Source organism: Chelonoidis abingdonii, chromosome 2, assembly GCF_003597395.2.
Source record: "Chelonoidis abingdonii isolate Lonesome George chromosome 2, CheloAbing_2.0, whole genome shotgun sequence".
Classification (NCBI taxonomy): Eukaryota; Metazoa; Chordata; order Testudines; family Testudinidae; genus Chelonoidis; species Chelonoidis abingdonii.
The window spans coordinates 555,206-569,982 of NC_133770.1; positions in this window are offsets into that span (position 1 = coordinate 555,206).

The following is a 14,777-nucleotide window of genomic DNA, read 5'->3' on the forward strand; positions in this document are numbered from 1 at the left end:
GGAAAATCACTTCCCTCGATCTGCTGACAATGCTCCTACTAATGCGCCCCAATAGCCCATCAGCCCTTCTTGGCAACAAGGCCACACTGCTGATTATCCCAGCTTCTCGTCCACTGTTAACCAGGTCCTTTTCTGCCAGAATGGCAGCTTAGCGCAGTCAGTTCCGCCTGTAGCCAGTGGCAGGGATTCTCATCTAAAATGTGCCAGGACCTGTGACTTGTCCTTGTTGAACCACTCACCAGGTTTCTTTTTGCAATCTCTAATTGTTCTTGTAAAAGCAGCAGAGAATCCTGTGGCACCATTAAGACTAAAGACGTTCTAGGGAGTGAGCTATTCGTGGGTGAATACCCACTTCGTCAGAATAGCCAGGTATGAAATTCAAGGGCAGTCTGTCCATCTGGGACCTCTCTTTCTCCACGCCACCCCCCACAACATGATACAGTTCTGTGGCGATCTGGAAGCCAGCTTTCGCCGTCTGCGACTCAAAGAATACTTCCAGGAACAACACTGAACAGATGGCAACGAGACACAGGTTACCCCCCCAACCAACAGCACAAGAAGAAGAACTCCACATGGACCCTCCTGAGGGCGAAATGACAGTCTGGACTATAATGAAATGCTTCCCGCGACGTGCAACACAGCAAAAAACGGTGAAACAGACACCGGCGTTGCCTCATAAACCTAAGTCGTGGGCAGGAACGCATGCCAGTCCACAGCTCTCAGAACACCTGACATTATCAGCAAAGGGCGATAAAGGAGGTGCCTGTTGTCAGCAATGAAGCGAGGCTGACTACCAGAAGGAGGCCGCCAGACAACTCTCAAATAACCAATTCTACAGCCATCCCTCAGAGTCCCAAATGAGGAGATACACTAGAGAAACTGGGAACATCACTACAGACACTCTCTAACACTAACACCAGAACAATCAGCATACCCTAGGAGCACCCGACAGGGTAGTTGCTATCACTAACCGCCAGATCCACAATGGAAATCCTGGACGCCCCATCAACTCGGGCAATTGGCCCTCTCACTGAAGGACTGTCTGGATATGGACTCTCACTCAGACCGGTGCCACCAGCACTTCCCAGCTATATCTCTGGTGACACCAACTGAATTCTGAGGAACTACAGACGCATTTGGTCACCGTATCCAGACAAAACACCATCCTACCACAGGATGTAGAGGCCTCTACCACAAACATCCCAACAGCACATGATGGAATACAAGCTGTTAGGACAAGTACCCTGAATGAATGCCACAGCACAACTGGCTGCTGAAGCTCTGTGCTTTAAAGCATACTCAAACACAACAACTATTTTTCAAGTTAGAGAAAATAATATACCGTCCAAAGACAGTGGCAGCTATGGACAATACGCCAATATTTTTATGGCTGACCTGGAACAACGCTTCCTCAGCTCTCGTCTACTCACGCCCCTTCTCTACCTACGCTACATTGATGACATCTTCATCATCTGGACCCATGGAAGGAGACTCTAGAAAAAATTCCACCACGATTTCAACAACTTCCACCCCACCATCAACCTCAGCCTGGACCAATCTACACAGGAGATCCACTTTCTAGACACCACGGTGCAAATAAGTGATGGTCACATTAACACCACTCTATATCAAAAACCTACCGACCGCTACGCCTACCTTCATGCCTCCAGCTTCCATCCCGGGCACATCACACGATCCATTGTCTACAGCCAAGCACTGAGGTACAACCGCATCTGCTCTAACCCCTCAGACAGAGACCAACACCTACAAAATCTCCACCAAGCATTCTCAAAACTACTACAATACCCGCACGAGGAAATTAGGAAACAGATCAACAGAGCCAGACGTGTACCCAGAAGCCTCCTACTGCAAGACAAACCCAAGAAAGAAACCAACAGGACTCCACTGGCCATCACTTACAGCCCCCAGCTAAAACCCCTCCAACGCATCATCAGGGATCTACAACCCATCCTGGACAATGATCCCACACTTTCACGGGTCTTGGGTGGCAGGCCAATCCTTGCCCACAGACAACCTGCCAACCTGAAACGTATTCTCACCAGCAACTGCACACCGTACCATAGTAACTCTAGCTCAGGAACCAATCCATGCAACAAACCTCGATGCCAACTCTGCCCACATATCTACACCAGCGACACCATCATAGGACCTAACCAGATCAGCCATACCATCACTGGTTCATTCACCTGCACGTCCACCAATGTAATATACGCCATCATATGCCAGCAATGCCCCTCTGCTATGTACATCGGCCAAACTGGACAGTCACTACGGAAAAGGATAAATGGACACAAATCAGATATCAGGAATGGCAATATACAAAAACCTGTAGGAGAGCACTTCAACCTCCCTGGCCACACTATAGCAGACCTTAAGGTGGCTATCCTGCAGCAAAAAAACTTCAGGACCAGACTTCAAAGAGAAACTGCTGAGCTTCAGTTCATTTGCAAATTTGACACTATCAGCTCTGGACTCAACAAAGACTGTGAATGGCTTGCCAATTACAGAACCAGTTTCTCCTCCCTTGGTTTTCACACCTCTACTGCTAGAACAGGGCCTCACCCTCCCTGACTGAACTAACCTCGTTATCTCTAGCTTGCTTGCTAGCATATATATACCTGCCCCTGGAAATTTCCACTACCTGCGTCTGACGAAGTGGGTATTCACCCACGAAAGCTCACGCTCCAAAACGTCTGTTAGTCTATAAGGTGCCACAGGATTCTCTGCTGTCTTGCAAACTTGCTGATTGTCTCTGCAGTCCAACATCATCCTCCAGATAAGTATTGGTTCTATCCTGACTGTAATTCAAAACTTGTGCTCTCTCTGGGGACCGTGACACCACAGACATTCCATCAGCTAAGCCTAGCCTGCTTGATGGCCATTAGGACCATCAGTTTACAACTGACCCATTGAGAGAAGGCAGATACACCTTCTGACTCATCAAGCCAGGAACATGGCCTCCTGGAACAGTAATCCCTTCAGTTTTTCCAGGCCATATGCTGGTCAGCTTGTAATTTGGGAACAAAGGAAACACAGGTTCACATGGACAGACTATAAAAAGCTGCTGCATCCCCCTCCAGGTCTATCATCCTGCTTCCTACCCTGGAGGGCTTTTGGTACAAACTGAAGCTCTGAACAAAGGACTGAATGACCATCCCAGTGGGGGATGTTCCAGAGACTTGATTTTGAAACCTGCTAGTTTATCTAACCCCCCTGCTACAAGCCTGAACCAAGAACTTGCCATTACTGTATGTAATGACGTGATTCCATTTAACCAATTCTAGCTCTTCCCTTCTCTAGCTTTTTCCCTTTATGAATAACTTTAGATTTAGATTTCTAAAGGATTGGCACCAGCGTGATTTTGTGGGTAAGACCTGATGCCACGTATGTTGACTGGGTCTTGGGCTTGGTCCTTTGCGGATCGAGAGAACACTTTTTCTTTCCTGGGTGTTGCCATTTCATAACCGTTCATCCCCAGCGATGTGTGGGACTGGTGGTGATACTGGGAGACTGGAGTGTCTAGGGGAATTGCTTGTGTGATATGTGGTTAGCCAGTGGGGTGAGAGCCGAAGTCCCCTCTGGCATGTTTGGTGTGTGGGGCTGTGACTAGCCCTGCTCTAAGCAAGTTGTCCTGACCTGGTTCACTCTCAGTTGTTGTCCCACAAGGAGGCAGCATCATTCGATACAGTGCTGTAGTTGTGCTGGGAGCCTCAGAACCAGCTCAATTAAGCTTTGTTTGCATCAGAACCCCATACTATCCAAAAGTGCTTGAATTTTGGGACTGCAGAGTTTTACCATGGGTTAAAGATCAGTGACCATGAGCCAAAAAGCCATCAGCAGAAGCAATGAAACAGCAAACCTTCTTGAGAAGATAGCCTGTTGCTACCATTTGAACATAAATTACAAAAATTGGCAGAAATTTGAATGAGCAGAGAAGCAAGCCTTTACGTCCAGCTGGAAAAAGAAGCTTACAGGGACCATATGGAACTTCTGAATGCCTGTTGAACTAGAAGGGTTTGCCAGATGCAACAAGAAACTCTCTAGACTCTTCAGCTCCACAACTTAAAAAAGCAAGGAAGAACAGCAGAAACTGTATCCTTGAACGTCCAGTTTCAGAGCAATCCTGGATACATCATGTTGGGCAAACTGCTTGTCCTTTCTTCCTTCTGGTCCCGAAGGAGCATCAAGTGCTCCCCCCTCTGCTCTTTCACCCCACCAATAACTAGCCAGTCAGGATTTCCTTTGACACAGGAGCCAGACTTCCTCTCTCCTGCAGCAGACTTGTTCAGGGCAAGAAGCCGGTCACATGCTTCCACCTGCCTGGTCTCTCCTTGGGGTTTTTCCACCTCTAAGGCAAACCAAACCAGTCAGACAAAAATGACTTCGGTTTCACCCCACTGGCTAACCACAAGTCACACAAGCAATTTCCTTAGACACTCCAGTCTCCCAGTATCACCACCAGTGCCACACGTCCTGGGGATGAATGGTTATGAAAACCACACCCCAGTAAAAGAAAAGGTTCTCTCGATCCCAAAGGACCAAGCCCCAGACCCAGGTCAATATACACATCAGATCTTACCCACAAATCACGCTGTTGCCAATCCTTTAGAATCTAAAATCTAAAGGTTTATTCATAAAAGGAAAAAGATAGAGATGAGAGCTAGAATTGGTTAAATGGAATCAATTACATACAGTAATGGCAAAGTTCTTAGTTCAGGCTTGTAGCAGTGATGGAGTAAACTGCAGGTTCAAATCAAGTCTCTGGAGTACATCCCCCGCTGGGATGGGTCATCAGTCCCTTTGTGCAGAGCTTCAGTTGTAGCAAGTCCCTCCAGAGGTAAGAAGCAGGATTGAAGACAAGATGGAGATGAGGCATCAGCCTTATATAGGCTTTTCCAGGTGTAAGAACACTCTTTGTTCTTACTGTGGAAAGTTACAGCAAAATGGAGTCTGGAGTCACATGGGCCAGTTTTCTGCATACTTTGCTGAGTTACAAGGCGTATCTGCCTCCTCTCTCAATGGGTCAATTGTGTAGCTGATGGTCCTTAATGGGCCATCAAGCAGGCTAAGGCAGAGCTAACACCAACTTGTCTGGGGTGTTTCCCAGAACACAGCACAAGTTTGAAATACAGACAGTATACAGCCAATACTTCATAACTTCAACTACAAAATGATACAGACATACAGACAGCATAATCATAACCAGTAACCCATAACCTGGTCTTAGACACCTTATATGACCCCCTTTACATAGGATTTGGTGCCACTACAGGACCTTGGTTGCAAACCATGTTCTATATGGTCCAGTTTATATCAACCCTGCGCCCGCTCCTAGAGAGCCACCGAAGCTACCCTGGGCCGACTTTCGGATGCGTTGCCGGACCTACCACCCAGCCCTCAGCTGGGACGAACCCATGCACCTGGACCCTGCAGAGGATGACCCCAGGATCCAGATAAGCCCTGAGGGGAGTTATGAAGTAGCCCGGGGGCAGCCGACCCTAGTCTGGCTTTCAGCACAGCCAGAGCCAAATGTCCCAGTGTGTTGTGGCCAGGGATCCCCACTGACACTGCAGCAGGCATGCCTGCGACTGTTTAGGGCCCCGGGCTGGGACCCAGAGGAGTGGGCGGGCCATGTGTCCCCCCTGCCACCCCACTCACGGGTGGCATCTCCCCCTCGCCCCGACGCTCAGGCCAGGAGCTCTGGGCTTTAATATACTGAACTGTTTGCCTCAGCCCCTGCCTGAAGGTTGCTGAGCCTGAACTGTTGTTCCCTGTCCCACCTGACCAAGGGCCTGGGCTTAATACTGAACTGTTTTGCTCAGCCCCTGCCTGAGGGCTGAGCCTGGAACTGTCATTTGCTGTGGCGTGTAGTGAGGCAGCCTGCTTCCTTGCCACCCCAGAGAGGGCTTCGTGAACCCCAACAGCGGATGTCTACACATCCCCATTTCTGGGCCCCAGTGAGCCAGACAACCCTGTCTGCCCTCACCAAATTCCCGTCCCCATCTCAGCTCCAAACTGAACCGCTTCCGCCCCTCCGTCTCTGCTGAGTTCCTTTCCCGGGCCAAGGAGGCCACCTGATCTCTTTGTATTCTCCCCACCCTTTGGCATCCCCTTTCAGGTGGGGAAGGGCCTAGGCCATTTTTGTTGCCAGGAGGACAGACTGTCGGCCAGAAACTGAGGCATCCACTCAGTATTCAGAGGAAACATTAAGAACAGTCCCACTTCGTCACAATGGCTATTAGCATTACTCTGAGCAGTTTTCTGTTGTTTAACCCAATTATGCTATGACCATGAGAGGAGGACAAGGACCTAGGGGTTACAGTGGACAAGAAGCTGGAATGAGTTGACAGTTTGCCCTTGTTGCCAAGAAGACTAACGGCAATTTGGGCTCTATAAGTAGGGACCATTGCAGCAGATCGAGGAACGTGATCATTTCCCTCTATTCAGCATTGAATGAGGCCTCATATGGAGAAATGTGTTCCAGTTTTGGCCCATCACTACAAGAGGATGTGGAAAAATTGAAAGAGTCCAGTGGAGGACAACAAAAATGATATTAGGGGCTGGAGCATCATGACTTATGAGGACGAGGGCTGAGGAAACTGGGATTGTTTAGCCTGCAGAAGAGAAGAATGAGGGGGGATTTCATATAGCTGCTTTCAGAGTACTGGACCTGGCGGGGGGGTCCAGGGATGGATCTATAGACTGTTCTCAGTTCGGTGGCAGATGACAGAACAAGGAGCAATGGTCATCAGTTGCAGTGGGGGAGGTTTAGGTGGATATTTAGGAAAAACTATTTCACTAGGAGAGGGGTGGTGGTGAAGCACTGGAATGGGTTTAGCTAGGGGGTGGTGGAATCTCTTACCAAGATGGTTTTTTCAGGCCCGGCTCGACAAAGCCCTGTCTGGGATGATTTAGTTGGGATTGGTCCTGCTTTGAGCAGGGGGTTGGACTAGATACCTCCTGAGTCCCTTCCAACCCTGACATTCTATGATTCATATGACAAGGAACGTTTGTATGAGCCTAGGCAGCCTGGCGGGCTTGAGTGGCGTTTTTCTCATCAGCGGTTTGGAAGGCAAGGTTAGTGGAAGATGAATATCCCTACACCTTAGCTGTGTGGAGAACTGTGACGTGAAGGGAATGTGCCTGTGTCTGTCAGGGGTATTGACTTGCCTATGGAGGGAGCTACCCTGGTCTCCAAGCAGTTGTCTGTGAACAGCCCTGTGTGCTGGGAAATGAGATCCCAAGCTGCATGTCTGTTAAAGGGGAAGGTTTCTCCAGCTCTTCATTCGTCTGTGGAGCAGACAGAAGTGCCTTTCAGCCTGGGAGGTTTGAGAATAGTTCTGGTTGTCTCAGAGTTGGTTCTGGATTCAACTAAAGTCCAGGAAGGGAATTGTCCTAAGTTTGTGTCTGCTGGGGAGAAAGGCCCTGTAAGTAGGTTGCATCCAGTTAGTGTCCTAGCAAAATTCCAGAGACCAGACAATTCTGGTGTTTGTAGTTTGCCTGTTGCTGGGAAAGGATGTAGCAACTCTGATCAGGGTGATACCCTAGCCAGGGCACAAGAAGAGCATGACGGTGATTTGATTGTGTTACCTACTGACAATTTGGAAACTTGTAGCAAGAAGGAAAAGATTCCTGACCTTGTGTGTGGTAAAGGGAAGGAAAATGCTTCTCACCTTTTGACTATGAAATCTAGCAGTTTACCTAAAAGGGGGTTGGGTAGGAATCCACCTGATGGGACAGAGGTGATCCTGGATGTAAGTGAGACCCAGAAAGAGTCTGTTGTTGCTCAGGGAAGCAGGGCCAGTGTGTGTGTGTGTGTGTGTGTGTGTGTGTGTGTGTGTGTAAGCCAGTACAAATTACCAGGGCCTGGTGGTCTGGAAGGGGGGGCCAGGGCCTGGCTTCATCAGCCCTGTTTAGCCAGTACTCCCTTGCTGGGGCGGGGAGGCCTGAAAATTTTTTTCACGGGGGCCCAAACCCACTCTTGGTAGCCCTGGGGAAGTGTTCCTTTAGCACAAGCCCCAGATGAAGAGGGTAAGGGCAGAATTTCTGTGAGGGGTGAATTGTTGCTTAGAAAAGTTCCTGGAGAAAAGAATCCTTATGGTAACTTGTGCAGTTCGCTGTAGCTGAAGGTTGTGGAAATGATTTGATCTAGGAAATTTCAGTTCCTAACAGCCAGAAATTTTCTGTGGTAAATGGAGCCACTGACTTTCCTTCTGAAAGATCCAGTGTGGGTAACTTTGAGAAGATCTCAGACGGAGTAAAAGTTGTTAAGGAAGTTGAACAGCCCTATAAGGAAGTGGCTGTGCTTGACCAGTTTGTTGGGGAGACAAGGTTGTTGAGAGAGGAATGTGTCCATGCTAATTCTGTGAGTGAGCAGTCTGTGCTTCAGTGTCTGAGGACAGATTTGGCTACTGGTGTGTCAGAGCAGAACAGTTTTATGGCTGATCGCTTGAGGATGCAGGGGAGAGCAAGCAAACGCTCACCCTTAAGTACTTTGAACTGATTTGGTATCTCTTTAAAACAGAGTCCAATCTCTAAGTTGCTCGTGGTGGTAGATCAGAAGAGCATCTGTGTAGATGTTCATAGCACAGAGGTGCTACAGTTGGTGAACACACCTAGCCAACAAAGGAATGCCTGTGAGCGGCAACTTTCAGTTTTCAACCTTTTAGGAAAATAGGGTTGGGGGGAGAACACAATCCTGCTGAAGGGAAGAAGGAATGTCCAGCCTTGAAATGGGCAGCAGCTGAGAATTTAGAAACTAGTGTTTGTGGTAATGCAAAGTACTTCACTGACTGGGGGAAGAAAGACTTGCTAATAGCTGTTAACACAGAGAGCCCACCCCATCAGCCAGGGAATTCTGTTAAGCAAGAGAAATCAGGGTTTGATCCTTCAGGACAAGGAGGAAAGAAAGAACTGGATTTTGCAAAGGGAAGCCACAGGGTAACCCTGAATACGCCAAACCCCCAATGGTATTGAGCCAAAGGTGTGGCCTGAAAAAAATTATTGTAGCTGGACCCTTGCAATGGATTTGTGGTTATTGCTAATGGGGATTTTTGTAACCAATGTGTTGCGAATGCCAAGAAGTGTAAAAATGTGCAGGGTGCCAAATCTTTTAGAAAATCCCTTGAAGATGTTAAGAGTGATACGCAAAAGCTGGAGCTGAGTCGACAGGGGCCCTTGCTGCCAGGAAGGCCAACGGCGTATTAGACTGTAGAAGTAGGAGCACTGCCAGCAGATCGAGGGAAGAGATTATTCCCCTCTATTCGGCACTGGTGAGGCCACATCTGGAGTATTGCGGCCAGTTCTGGGCCCCCCCACTACAGAAAAGATTAGGGTAAATTGGAAAAAGTCCAGCCGAGGGCAACGAAAATGATTAGGGGGCTGGAGCACATGACTTGTGAGGAGAAGCTCAGGGAACTAGGCTCATTTAGTCTGCAGAAGAGAAGAGTGAAGAGTGATTTGATAGCAGCCTTCAACTTCCTGAAGGGGNCCAGTAACCCATAACCTGGTCTTAGACACCTTATATGACCCCCTTTACATAGGATTTGGTGCCACTACAGGACCTTGGTTGCAACCCATGTTCTATATGGTCCCAGTTTATATCAATAATGTCACAACCCCCACTTTGCAGTCAGATGTTGACGCTCAGCCAGCCAGTAAAACAGAGGCTTATTCGATGACAGGAACACAGTCTAGAACAGCGCTTGTAGGTACAGAGAATGGGACCCCTCAGCCCGGTCCTGTAGTGAGGCGGCCTGGCTCCCAGCCATCCCAGAGGAGGAAGAGCCCAGCTGGATGCTGGACTGGGCAGAGCTAAAGAGCTCTGAGCCCGCCCCGCAAAGGGTCAGGCGCCCATCCGGAACTATAAAGTCCAGCCCTCAGAGCTCTGTTAAGCCCCAGCAGCCGGAGCGACCCAACGTCCCTGAGGGATCTCGGGACTGGGAACCCCCTGCGACCCAGGGCAGCTGCCCAGGCTGGCCTGAGCTCCCCTGCGCCCGCTACCTAGAGGAGCCACCGAAGCTACCCTGGGCCGACTTTCCGGAGGCGTTGCCGGACCTACCACCCAGCCCCAGCTGGGACGAACCCATGCACCTGGACCCTGCAGAGGATGACCCCAGGATCCAGATAAGCCCTGAGGGGGAGTATGGAAGTAGCCCGGGGGCAGCCGACCCTAGTCTGGCTGCAGCACAGCCAGAGCCAATGTCAGTGTGTTGTGGCCAGGATCCCCACTGACACTGCAGCAGGCTGCCTGCCGCTGTTAGGGCCCCGGGCTGGGACCCAGAGGAGTGGGCGGGCCTGTGTCCCCCCCTGCCACCCCACTCACGGGTGGCATCTCCCCCTCGCCCCGACGCTCAGGCCCAGGAGCCTGGGCTTAATATACTGAACTGTTTGCTCAGCCCCTGCCTGAAGGTCTGAGCCCTGAACTGTTGTTCCCTGTCCCACCCTGACCAAGGGCCTGGGCTTAAATACTGAACTGTTTGCTCAGCCCCTGCCTGAGGGGCTGAGCCTGGAACTGTCATTTGCTGTGGCGTGTAGTGAGGCAGCCTGGCTCCTTGCCACCCCAGAGAGGGGTGAACCCCAACAGCGGATGTCTACACATCCATTTTGGGGCCCAGTGAGCCAGACAACCCTGTCTGCCCTCACTTCCCGTCCCCAGCCAGCTCCAAACTGAAACCGCTTCCAGCCCCTCCGTCTCTGCTGAGTTCCTTTCCCGGGCCAGGAGGCCACCTGATCTCTTTGTTCTCCCACACCTTTGGCATCCCCTTTCAGGTGGGGAAGGGCCTAGCCATTTGTTGCCAGGAGACAGACTGTCGGCCAGAAACTGAGGCATCCACTCAGTATTCAGAGGAAACATTAAGAACAGTCCCACTTCGTCACAATGCTATATTACTCTGAGCAGTTTTCTGTGTTTAACCCATTATGCTATGACCATTGAGAGGAGGACAAGGACCTAGGGGTTACAGTGGACAAGAAGCTGGAGATGAGTTGACAGTGTGCCCTTGTTGCCAAGAAGACTAACGGCATTTTGGGCTCTATAAGTAGGGACATTGCCAGCAGATCGAGGAACGTGATCATTTCCCTCTATTCAGCATTGGTGAGGCCTCATATGGAGAACTGTGTTCAGTTTTGGGCCCCACACTACAAGAGGGATGTGGAAAAATTGGAAAGAGTCCAGTGGAGGACAACAAAAATGATTAGGGGGCTGGAGCATATGACTTATGAGGAGAGGCTGAGGGAACTGGGATTGTTTAGCCTGCCATAATCTGTCCTCAGACTCTGAAGCACAGACTGCTCACTCACAGAATTGCATGGCACATTCCCTCTCACAACCTTGTCTCCCCAACAAACTGGTCAGCACACCACTTCCTATAAGGGCTGTAACTTCCTTAACAACTTTTACTCCGTCTGAGATCTTCTCAAAGTTACCCACACTGGATCTTTCAGAAGGAAAGTCAGTGCTCCATTTACCACAGAAATTTCTGGCTGTTAGAACTGAAATTTCCTAGATCAAATCATTTCCACAACCTTCAGCTACAGCGAACTGCACAGTTACCATAAGGATTCTTTTCTCCAGGAACTTTTCTAAGCAACAATTCACCCCTCACAGAATTCTGCCCTTACCCTTCTTCATCTGGGGCTTGTGCTAAAGGAACACTTCCCCAGGCTACAAGAGTGGGTTTGGGCCCCCGTGAAAAAATTTCAGGCCTCCCGCCCCGCAAGGGGTATGGCTAACAGGGCTGATGAAGCCAGGCCTGGCCCCCCTTCCAGACCACCAGGCCTCGGTAATTTGTACTGGCTTACACCACACACACACACACACACACACACACACACACACTGGCCCTGCTTCCCTGAGCAACAACAGACTCTTTCTGGGTCTCACTTACATCCAGGATCACCTCTGTCCCATCAGGTGGATTCCTACCCAACCCCTTTTAGTAAACTGCTAGATTTCATAGTCAAAAGGTGAGAAGCATTTTCCTTCCCTTTACCACCACAAGGTCAGGATATCTTTTCCTTCTTGCTACAAGTTTCCAAATTGTTCAGTAGGTAACACAATCAATCACCGTCATGCTCTTCTTGTGCCCTGGCTAGGGTATCACCCTGATCAGAGTTGCTACATCCTTTCCCAGCAACAGGCAAACTACAAACACCAGAATTGTCTGGTCTCTGGGATTTCATCATGACACTAACTGGATGCCCTTAGTCAGCAGGAACTTCTCCCCAGCAGACACAAACTTAGGACAATTCCCTTCCTGGACTTTATTGAATCCAGAACCAACTCTGAGACAACAGAAATTCTCAACCCTCCCAGGCTGAAAGGCACCTTCTGTCTGCTCCACAGACGAGAAGAGCTGGAGAAACCTTCCCTTTAACAGACATGCAGCTTGGGATCTCATTTCCCAGCACACAGGGCTGTTCACAGACGCAACTGCTGGAGACCAGGGTAGCTCCTCCATAGGCAAAGTCAATACCCCTGACGACACAGGCACATTCCCTTCACGTCACAGTTCTCACACAGCTAAGGTGTAGGGATATTCATCTTCCACTAACCTTGCCCTTCCAAACGCTGATGAAGAAACGCCTCAACCCGCCAGGCTGCCTAGGCTCATACAAACGTTCCTTGTCATAGAATCATAGAATGTCAGGGTTGGAAGGGACCTCAGGAGGTATCTAGTCCAACCCCCCTGCTCAAAGCAGGACCAATCCCAACTAATCATCCCAGACAGGGCTTTGTCGAGCCGGGCCTGAAAAACCTCTAAGGAAGAGATTCCACCACCCCTAGCTAACCCATTCCAGTCTTCACCACCTTCCTAGTGAAATAGTTTTCCTAATATCCAACTAAACCTCCCCCACTGCAACTGGACCATTGCTCCTTGTTCTGTCATCTGCACCACTGAGAACAGTCTATGATCCTCCTCTCTGGACCCCCCCGCCAGGTCCAGTACTGAAAGCAGCTTTGAAATCCCCCCTCATTCTTCTCTTCTGCGGCTTGTGTGTGTGTGTGTGTGTGTGTGTAAGCCAGTACAAATTACCAGGGCCTGGTGGTCTGGAAGGGGGGGCCAGGGCCTGGCTTCATCAGCCCTGTTTAGCCAGTACTCCCTTGCTGGGGCGGGGAGGCCTGAAAATTTTTTTCACGGGGGCCCAAACCCACTCTTGGTAGCCCTGGGGAAGTGTTCCTTTAGCACAAGCCCCAGATGAAGAGGGTAAGGGCAGAATTTCTGTGAGGGGTGAATTGTTGCTTAGAAAAGTTCCTGGAGAAAAGAATCCTTATGGTAACTTGTGCAGTTCGCTGTAGCTGAAGGTTGTGGAAATGATTTGATCTAGGAAATTTCAGTTCCTAACAGCCAGAAATTTTCTGTGGTAAATGGAGCCACTGACTTTCCTTCTGAAAGATCCAGTGTGGGTAACTTTGAGAAGATCTCAGACGGAGTAAAAGTTGTTAAGGAAGTTGAACAGCCCTATAAGGAAGTGGCTGTGCTTGACCAGTTTGTTGGGGAGACAAGGTTGTTGAGAGAGGAATGTGTCCATGCTAATTCTGTGAGTGAGCAGTCTGTGCTTCAGAGTCTGAGGACAGATTTGGCTACTGGTGTGTCAGAGCAGAACAGTTTTATGGCTGATCGCTTGAGGATGCAGGGGAGAGCAAGCAAACGCTCACCCTTAAGTACTTTGAACTGATTTGGTATCTCTTTAAAACAGAGTCCAATCTCTAAGTTGCTCGTGGTGGTAGATCAGAAGAGCATCTGTGTAGATGTTCATAGCACAGAGGTGCTACAGTTGGTGAACACACCTAGCCAACAAAGGAATGCCTGTGAGCGGCAACTTTCAGTTTTCAACCTTTTAGGAAAATAGGGTTGGGGGGAGAACACAATCCTGCTGAAGGGAAGAAGGAATGTCCAGCCTTGAAATGGGCAGCAGCTGAGAATTTAGAAACTAGTGTTTGTGGTAATGCAAAGTACTTCACTGACTGGGGGAAGAAAGACTTGCTAATAGCTGTTAACACAGAGAGCCCACCCCATCAGCCAGGGAATTCTGTTAAGCAAGAGAAATCAGGGTTTGATCCTTCAGGACAAGGAGGAAAGAAAGAACTGGATTTTGCAAAGGGAAGCCACAGGGTAACCCTGAATACGCCAAACCCCCAATGGTATTGAGCCAAAGGTGTGGCCTGAAAAAAATTATTGTAGCTGGACCCTTGCAATGGATTTGTGGTTATTGCTAATGGGGATTTTTGTAACCAATGTGTTGCGAATGCCAAGAAGTGTAAAAATGTGCAGGGTGCCAAATCTTTTAGAAAATCCCTTGAAGATGTTAAGAGTGATACGCAAAAGCTGGAGCTGAGTCGACAGGGGCCCTTGCTGCCAGGAAGGCCAACGGCGTATTAGACTGTAGAAGTAGGAGCACTGCCAGCAGATCGAGGGAAGAGATTATTCCCCTCTATTCGGCACTGGTGAGGCCACATCTGGAGTATTGCGGCCAGTTCTGGGCCCCCCCACTACAGAAAAGATTAGGGTAAATTGGAAAAAGTCCAGCCGAGGGCAACGAAAATGATTAGGGGGCTGGAGCACATGACTTGTGAGGAGAAGCTCAGGGAACTAGGCTCATTTAGTCTGCAGAAGAGAAGAGTGAAGAGTGATTTGATAGCAGCCTTCAACTTCCTGAAGGGGGGTTCCAAAGAGGACGGCTCTAGACTGTTCTCAAAGCCCTGTGGGATGATCTAGGGGATTGGACTAGATGACCTCCTGAGGTCCCTTCCA